The sequence below is a fragment of the Chiloscyllium punctatum genome, chromosome 43 (assembly GCF_047496795.1).
Source record: "Chiloscyllium punctatum isolate Juve2018m chromosome 43, sChiPun1.3, whole genome shotgun sequence".
Taxonomy (NCBI): Eukaryota; Metazoa; Chordata; class Chondrichthyes; order Orectolobiformes; family Hemiscylliidae; genus Chiloscyllium; species Chiloscyllium punctatum.
In genome coordinates, this window is record NC_092781.1 from 45,396,767 (window position 1) to 45,407,264 (window position 10,498).

Here is a 10,498-nt window from a genome sequence, read left to right on the forward strand (position 1 = left end):
AGATCCAAAACACGTTCCTCCAGCACTCTCCAGCAAAGCGTTCCCGTATCAGGTACAGCGTGTTCTGGTTACAGAGTAAAGCACCAACTGCACTGGCACTAATAGGCATTCCCAGGACCGGTACAAGACAGGGTCCCATAAAATGGAAGTCTCTTCAGTTTTGAATCACCCAACATTCCCAAGGCAGGCACTTGCTCTAAACTTTCCAAATGACAAACAATACATGTTTATCAAGTAAAATGAAGCTTCTGCCCTGTGACATCAAAGCAATGATCTCACAGAGAGTGGGCTTGATGATTGGTGAATTGGGTGAAAGTGGGGACGAAATATTCTTCTCTGCTTTTTATTTACTTTCTTTGCGTGGACAACACTCATGATGTAGTTCTTGGTATGGTGCAGAGGAAGGAGATTGTTTGGGACTAACCAGTTATTAACGCAAACATGAAGTAAGGCAGCTCCTCTATAAGGAAATAGTCAGCCTGTGAAATGTAGTATAGTTATTTGCTCAATGTATCAAAGAAAAGCCTATCTGCAGGAAATGTCACAGTCTGCATAAACTGAAACTGTATTACTGGAACGGGAGTAACTGAGTCTCGGGACTAAGTGAATGGAGCTGGCCACACCACAGTTTAGATAGGTAGTCCAGAAGTCTCCTGAGAGAATCCAGATCACACACCAGTTTCCTGTCTGAATGCATACCAGAGTCACATCAGTGACGGCATGTCCGGCTCAGCTGCAGAGGAAGGTAGGAGGGAGAGGAGGAAATTCGTTTCTGAAAGTGAGCTCTTTCGTTAGGGTAAAAGGTTGAAGTTTCTACAACTATGAACATATCTTCAGTGTGCTATGATCAACTAAATGATGCCAGGTTCAAGGATATATCATAACAGCGGCAGAAAATTCTGATGCAGCGAGATGGAAGACAAAAGTATAGCTACCTGTTTGTGACAAAGACCTGAGTAGGAAGACGCGGATGTGGTCCATAAAACCGATTTCAGGCAGCTAGGAAGAAAACTGAAAAGCAAGACCTGTCGCACATTAATCTCAGAATCATTGACATTCCCACGAACTGGTGAGAATAGAAATAGAACCATTGAGCCATTGGAAGGTAGCTGCAAAACGGGTTTAGGAAGGCAGTCAGCTTGTTTCAGGAGCATTGATACTAGTTCTGGAGCAGTCTGGACCTCAACAAGATGGATAGTTTGCATCTTGGCAGTACTGAAATGAACATCCTCACAAATAGGTTTGCAAGTGCTGTTGGAGATGGGTACAAATGATTGGAAATGGCCTGGGGATGTCAGCGGGATCATGGTTTAAAAGAGACGTTGCATTTCTATTCTCTGTTTCTGGGTAATCGTTTTGCTGGGTCATGAATTGCTCCCACTCGTTTCTGACGTTTTTATCTGCCATTTCATTGATTTAACGCAATGCAGTCTGTAACTTTTTTATTGGTGAAATTACACCAAGTGGTACCATTTACAGCATAGCAAAGCATTTAACACTTTTGTGGAGTGCTTATAAAACAAGATTTGCAACAATCCAAAGAAATAAAGAGATCAATGGATGAACATGGAATATTTTGAATGCACAAGTGCAAGTTTACCATCGAGAATTTGGAAGAAAATATGCCTGTGTTGGCCCATGTTGTTACCAGATTATTGGGGAATTTTGGGATTTGTTGGGACATGCAAACTAGGAATGTGGAAGAAATATGGACAAAGGAAATGTATCGAGTTTGTCATGAGGTGTCAGGTCGAAATGTCGATCAAGTACAGGGATCCAGAGGTGACAATGGAATGAATGACTGATTAACCAATTATGAAATGAGACAGGGGGTTAGGAGTTATTTTACAGAAGGAAACAATTCTGCATGATGGTGTAAATATCTTTTTGCATTTATCTCACTCTTCATTATGAAGCCACAATGGAACAGGATTAATACAGAGTTGGTTCCCGTTGAGCCCGATGGGCTCAGTGAGAGCCAAAAAACATTTTCGTGGAGCACGGAGGATGTTGTCTCATCTCCCCCACCCGACCCTACTCCCAAACTTCGGATCCCGTCTGTAACCCCGGAGATTCTGGTTGGGACTTTGATTGCCCCATCAACCCAGCTGCTGAGTCAAAGAAAGAAAGAAAAGGAGTGTCATCAGCATCAGTGCAGGGGGAAATGGATGGAAACAGAGAAAGTAAAGAATTGCTGAAATACATTTGTAATCAAAGACAGGTCTTTTTTAACAGTATATCATTTACTGCTTATTACAGGAGAATTCACATGTTTTTAACTTTGGACCACATGTTTGTATCAGAGAGTTACAGGAGGCATTGTCGTCTGAACAATGATAGCTTCCTCCATATCATTTACTTTGGTAATTGCTTCATTCACTGAGAATTATTTGGAATGAATGCATCTATTGTGCGTATCTGATTCCTATTTCGGTTATACTTATGCTTTTCAGTGTTTTAGTAACTGATGTGCATTGCTACCAGCAATTTACACTACGTTGCTCCTCCACTCTCTTTCATTTTGCTCCTCAGATGGAGATACTCCTTGCGCATAAGAAAATGAGTGTTATCATGTTGCTCTCCATTCGATCCATTCCTCACGGGGACACATTGGTCCATTATCTGCTGCATTTAATGTTGCTCTCAGGTACTTCGATTTACTCATCAATTGAATTATTTTGGTAACTGGACATTTCACGACATAAGTTAACTGGTCTCTAAAACTGTTCCAGGTCACCGCTTATTTAAGTGCATTGTGGAGTAGCTTCGATTTCGTAGCATTAATGCGACCTGGAGAAAGAGACGAAAATCAACGTAATGCAAGGAATCACTGACATAAAAAAAATATAAAAGATACATCAACCAGAGAAGTATGAAACTGGCGGGCATGACAAAGAATAAAATCATGGAATTTCGGCTGCTGTCTAACTTTGGGTCAATTTCCGTTTTTCTCTGACCTTTCAGTTCCTTAAACATCTTAATGGCCTCCAGGATTTGTCTGATAGTCAGCAAGTTCAGAAAGAGAATGAAAGTGAATGGGAGCAATGGGATTAAAAATTGTTCAACATATCTAAAACTTGCTCACTGACGGCCAATTTAATACCTGTACCTAGTATGTCAGTACCATAAAACATTGTTGATGATCCTGCAGGTTTATATCGAAAGTTGTTGACAATATTCTTTAAAGAAAATTATTTCCAGATTGTTCCGAGAACTCGCATCGCAGTTTACTCTATGCAATAAATAGTTTTCATCTGACGAAAATAAATGCTGACAAATCGATTAGAAATAAAAACAACAGTGAAGCAGACAGAACATTCAACAGTTCAGTGGCTCAGAATATAGAGAACACCAGAAGCAGGAGTCATGTCCAAGAAAAATCGTGCATCATAATTGTACAGAAATCAAATGAAGCGCATCCTCAAAAGCATTTAACAATAGATCAGATGTTGTCATGGCCACCAGATAATGAGTAGTGCATCTAGAAAGACCACACATGCCCCGATCCAGGAACACAATTGTCACTAGACTAACTGTGAGAGAGAAAACGGAAAAAAACGAGATTTGAAACTAAAAATCAAACATTTCTATGCTTGATCCCAGATTGCAACTGTGGGATATTAGGACACAGATAAGTGTTATTTCATGTCATATGATGTTTAAACAATATAAACTCTTGAAATGAAGAATTTTTGAAAGATATAAGGAGGAAAAGAAGTCACAGGTTACCCGCAGAAATACAGTCATGTATTCAACTTTTTCTTGTTGTGGGTTGTGGTTGATTTCATCTGCTTTACAGTTTAATCTGTTTGGCTGGAGTTTCCCATAAGTCCATAATGCACGGGATGAGGAAAATAAAGAATGAGAGACACCTAACACAGACACTGATGGAAAAAATGATTTTGATTTTGGAACTTGCACAGATGAAATTACCACTAGAATTGTTTACCCACATGATATGAACTGCAGTACAGGACACTGAAACATTCTACAATATACAGGAATGGATAGACGACCAAATATGAATAAACAAATCATTAGGCAATGAGTCCCTCCTTCGTGCACCGAATTTAACTTCCTGAAAATCTTAACTATGTAGATATTCAGGAGTGAATCCAAGCACCATGCCCCAGGTTGAAATACCCACCGTCATCAAAAGGACTGTAAAATTTGGCACAGATTCCTCCCACATGCCTAACACTGTACACCACCCAAATAAAACTTGAATCGATGAAGCATTGATCATTGCCACTTTTCAGTTTAGAAATCACACAATCAATCTGGGCTGGAGTTAAACTTCCTGCCTGATGTCCATGCTCACGCTGCCAAGTCGTATACATGTGAACGTACTGGGGTTCGGAATCCCCATCGTCAACTCTGAACGCTCCATGGAGATCAGCAAATTTAGACCACAACTTGTTCTTAGAGACCTAAACACTGTACTATTACTCAGCGTCTAAGACTACCTCTCTGGATTCGGTCCAAATGCTGAAGACTGGGGTAGATTCAGGCCTAATAGCTTATCATTAGACTAGTAATTCAGAAGCGACATTATCTTCTGGGGAACTGGATTCAATGTCCAAATTGGCAGATAGTGTTATTTCAATTCACTTATAATCTAGAATTCCAATGTGGAAGAATGATAATGCAATGGTTGTCAGTTGTTGGTGAAAAGAAACTTCATCCAATTCATTACTATCCTCTTGGATCGGCTAGTACCCTGAACAGACAAAACAAAAAGAGGATCAATCTCTTGGCTTTGAGACCTGCAAGTGATGGGAAATTCATGGGACTTGGCAAAATAAGTTTTGGCACGAATTATCAGCTGGGATGGCTGACACCCAGAAATCAATAGAAACTCAACACCAAGCATCCAGCCTTTCCCTTGGACATTTCTCCTGTTGTCTGTCATGAGAGACATTCCATTGGGCACTCAGCACCTCTAGAGGTCTGAGACATCGCTTGAAGATTTGGAATAATGATCATTTTTAAATGTGCACATGGAATAAATGTTTTAGCGGTCATGTCAGTGTTCATTGCCCAGCTTTAATCGCGTTGTGATGGTGTTGGTGATAGGCTGATTTGAAAATCTGCATTTCGTTGGATGCAGGAAATCCCACAGCTGTTTTGGGGCGAGGGTTGCAGCGTTTGTACTTGGCAACAGTGATGGAACAATGATATATTTCCAGGTCAGATTTGAAAGGGAACTTGCATGCGATCGTGGGCCATCTCTTTGCGAGGTGCAGTTGAAAGAGAATTATGGTGTTCCTGGTTTGCATCTTGTAAGTAGCACTATTGCTGGTCATGAATGTCATTGTGAAGATAATGGTGAGCACGCTAATCAATCAGCTGATTGCACAGCCCAGCGTGGAGTTGTGGAGATACTCTCAGCCGGATACATGGAGAACAATCCATCCCTACCCTGGTTTATGCTTACTGGTCGATGGGGATGGATTGAAGAGGCAGGCAAAGAGTTCAATAGTTGGATGGGATGGGGATGGAGGTGAGAGGTCAGAGGGGAGGGTGGAGTGGATATTTGGGAAGGGATATTGGCAGGTAGGGCAGGTGATCATGACAGTGCTGATCTAAACTCTGGTTTACAGCATCTGCAGTCCTCACTTTTACCAAGAAAACCTGTGAACATTTTCCCAAGGGCTATATATTGTATGTTTACAAACAGCACTGAAACATCCGTCAGTGGACAGAACAGAAACCAAAGCTCTGTTATAAATGAAACAGTTAGTACATTTAGGCAGTTAGTTTTGCGACCTCACAGCGCCAGGGACCTGGTTTCGATTCCTCAGGCGATTGTCTGTGTGGAGTTTGCACGTTGGTAGTGTGGGTTTCCTCTGGACTCTCCAGTTCCCACCCACAATCATGTTTAGGTTAGATGAGTTAGCCATGCTAAAGTACCTAAAGTGTTCAATAATGTGTAGATTATGCACATTAATCAGGGCGAAAATGGTAGGATATTGGGTCTGGGTGTGTTAATCCTCAGAGAGTCGGTGTGGATATGTTCGGGCAAAGGACCTGCTTGTACAGCAAAGTAAAGCAACTACAGTGCCAGTGTTCAACCTTTCCGGGGATTGTCAGACTGACTAGTCGGTGGGGGTGGGGGGTGGGGGTGGGGTGGAGACCATTTCGTTCCTTTCTCAGTTCTCCCTTTCCGTTTTTGACATGTCTTTGTAACAATCTTCGAAAAAAAGTCTTATTTTATCTGATCCAAGATTTTCTTCTTAACCTGTGAACAGTACACTAAAGTAGGAGGTTAAAGACGCTGAAGGAGCAATAAGACACCGGTTACAACAGAATAAATATTAGACAATGGTTCTTCCTTTCACGGCTTCAACTTCGTATCAATACAATTCACCTTAAAAACTTTCAATGCGGAATAGCATCTTTCTGATTCTAACTTTGAGAGACGTGCCTCAGTGAGATCCTCCAGCATTCGTTCCATTTCACTGGTGACCCGCTATCCACAGTTTCCAATCAAGTGACTTGAACTCAGACACACAGATCTTAAAGGCCACCAAAACGCAAGTAGAACATTTATTTCATTTCTGTTTCTATATACAAGTTTGATTTTGTGACACAGAGTCAGATATTCATGCTAAATTGCCCATAGTAATCGGTGCGTTAGTCAAAGCGAAATGGATCTGGGTGGGTTACTCTTTGGAGGGTTAGCATGGGCTTGTTGGGCCAAATGGCCTATTCCCAGAGTGTAGAACATGCAATGTCAAGTAAAAACACTGTATGATTCGTATTGTTTAGCTTGTAGCTCCCACTGCGGTCAGATATTCAATTTAATAGAGACTCCCCCCCCCCCCCCCCACCCCCAAACCGTTGAATGTTATAGCCAGAGATGCTCCTCCTTGCAAAATACCACTGGGTTAAATTATTCTACTTCAGATAGTAAACCCACAGTCAGTGTAACTTTATTTTGAGAAATGGTCCCAGCAATGATTGCACTCTGTGATTAATGGTTCGCATTTGGCTAGGAATCCACACTATGTAAAATTGAACTTGGAAGATGTTCACTGAATCATATTGCCACTGAAATTGAATTTTCCCTTCAGGCACAAGGGATACAGAACTACAGTGGAAGATATCCCCAGTAAAACCTGTGATTGGAGTCACGGGTAATCGACTGTTTGTGCTCCACACTTACTACGATATCATACTATAGACAGACACAGAAAAGCAAGAACACTTGGTCAGACGTTCATATTCCCCCATTCATTGCTATTCTACAATGAGACATCCTCCCAGAACCATGAGGCCAGAGCAATCAGACGGCCCAGCCTGAAATTCGTTATCCACATTCACTGCAATTCCATGATAAGTAATACATTCGCTTAGAGGGATTCCTAGAAATCTGAAACAACAATCAACAACTTTATTGCATGTGATTGGCCATTAACAGTAAGCAAGCCTTCCTGTGACTGTTGCACTGAGACGGCATCAGACCTCCTGTGGACCACTTTGATTTGCAGACTGATTCATCGTCTCTGCAAAAAAAATCATATTTTCAAGATGCAGGAATGTCTGAGCGAAAACAACTACTGATGTCCTTCCCCAATATAATCACTGATACTTTTTCAGGGTGAGATTTTCAGGAGGACATGAAAATAACGGAAACTCAGAAACCAGGAGCAGGAAAAGGACATTCAGCCCTTACAGCCCGCTTTCCTATTCAGTGTAGTCATGTCTGACTCTGTGTCTCACCGCTACATTGCGAATTTCTCTCCAACCTGTAACCTGTAAAAAACATAAATTATTTCTTTTCTGAATATACTGTGCTCCACAGCCTTCTGTGAGAGAGAATTCCTCAGGTTGATCAGTCTGAGTGTCGAAAATTTTCTTCATCTCCATGAGAAATGGCCGAGCCCATATCCTGAGACTGTAAGGTTTGTTCTGAAAATAACCACCCAGGCGATTGAGCCTACCCCCTGTACCGAGTCTGTCGAGCCGTTAGATTTGGATACATTTCAATCAGATCCCCCCTCTCATTTTCCTGAATACTTGCCAAGACAACACAACCTCTCGCAGGACAGTCGTGTCATCCCCAGTAATTGCCGAGTGAAACTAATGAGCTGCCAGAGGAAGTCGTGGAGAATGGTACAATTACAACATGTGATAAAAGACACTTGTTGAAAATAGTGAGAAGTTATTGAATATCATTTTCCAGAGGGATTTATGATATCAGATATTTAACTGATAATGGAGTCAATGAGGAGAAGGGCAAATGATACATTATCAGTTATTTCCAACAGATCATATAAGGAAAGCGTGGTCGTCTTGCTGTGAGACTCTCTCGGTCAGATTGTCCCTTTCATTGATTATATTAATATCCCTTTGGCTCCTCCGTCACACAATAGCTCTGTTACGCATTCTACACACAGCATCACTGGCGGTCTCTCACATTGAGGATGACTCTCTTCCACTCTGAGTGAGTCGCTCGGTGGCTGTCAAGAACAATGCTGCTTATTGAGAATGAATAATGAAAATGGGAACGTTTCCGGTCTGGAGGTACTTCCACAGATAGAGGCCGTGCACAACCAACGATGTTTCATGGAAAGGCTGGGTGACATCATTGACAGATTTGACATCAAGACCACTTTAAAATACAGATGTTGCTGGAGGCAGCGCAGTTCAGTTGGAAACCACATGGAGTTACGTAATGGATAGCAGACACTTTGGGTACATGAAGCCTACTGACAAGGAAATCACGGTAGACATGTCAAATATGAGTTTGAAATTTCCAGTAATGCGGTAATAACAGGGTATAGGAAGATTTAAAAAGCATGTGAATTGTGCAGTACTTAAATGCAAACAAACACACTTGATTCTGAGGTTTCAAGTTTTCGAAGTTATCGAAAGGCTCTAATTTAAAACTACGATTGGAAACTTTCTGAGACAATTCTGGGGAATTGTGGAGTATGTGATCCGCTTGTCAAGCGATGACATTGACCCCTGTACTGAATGCAGACTCAGTTCCTGGAACTTTCTCCAGCTTTTCTTCCAATCCTTCAGCCAGAAACCTTGAACTGAGCAGCTTAATGACAGCAATCATCATGTTTATAGATATTATCTGTCTAGGTAACCCCACTCCCCCAATCCCTCCCACCTCTCAATAATCTGAGCACACTCAATAGGCAGCTGGAGGAATGAATACCGCCCAGGGCCAGCCTATGATGTGAGAATCAGAATGATATGAATAATTGTGATGTTTTTATTAACAGAAGAAGCAGTCCACCATCTGCTTGGATTCTCATTTTGAAAACAGAAGTGCTGTTTGTTTTCCCGGTTGGAAAAAGCAGAAAACCGAAGAAGCAGAGCTGGAGTCGACATTCTGGATCGCTTCCGCTGACACAGGAGGAAGTAAAGGGGCTACTCCCGGCTAGTTTACACTCTATGATACTTCGTGTCAGGTTGTGTTTTGCAAATGCTGGCTTATGCCTTTGAATGATTGATGTTTGTTCTGTGAGGTGTCTCCAGTTCATTTACACAGGTCCCCAAAATGTTAACAATAACAAAACAGGAATTGTTGCAAAAACTCTACAAGTTTGGCAGCATCTGTGGGAGAGAGATCAAAGTTTAAGTTTAAGGTTCCGTGCACTTCGTTCCGGATGGAAATGTTACCTCTGCATCCTGAATTGGGAGACCTATGTCGTTATCTTCATCACCTTTCCGTTCTGTTCATGTCTGCTAAATATTCTATATTCTCTGATCTCTCTGATAGATTTGCATCTACCTTGCCTTTGGTCCTCCATGATCATTTCTTGCTCATCACCCACAGCATTTTGAGCTTTTCTCAGATTTGTGCGGTGATTAGGTCCATTACTCTGGAAACTGTGTATTTCACTGCTTTTTTGAACTGAGTACTGAAATTAGGCAGAGTTGCCATATATATATATATATTTGCAAAAGCCATCATTCCGTAGCATGTATCCAAGTTGTTCAAAGATTTCACAGTCATAACCATTTAAATTATCTGGGACATCAATGATATATAAAATATATATCAGCCACGAAAGTATGAAAATTCCGGATATAGTGGAGAGTAAAATCACTGCCTTAATTCTACTCTTCATCTCGGGGTCAATCTGTTTCCGTTCCTTACTCTGACCCCTCAGTCCCTTCCGAACTCGACTTGATTTAAATAAAATGTGTGCGATTATCAGAACATTGAGGAGCACAATGAAAATGAATGGCAGCATTGGGGTTACAGCCACAGCAAATGAGCGGGATCCAATCCATCGAGTGTCAGTGAACTACCTTCGTTTATTCCTACAGTGAAATGTGTGTTCCTGACTGTCTTTATAGGTTTGAATCTAAAATAACAAGGAACAGTTTTTAAACAAAGCAGAATAACGGTTATTGAGAGAATTGGGCATGCACTTTTCCCAGTACAATATTTTCTTTTCAGTTTGTGGCAACAAAAGCTGACACACCGATCGAAGGTGAATGCAACGGTGAACAAGGCAGAACAGTCTAT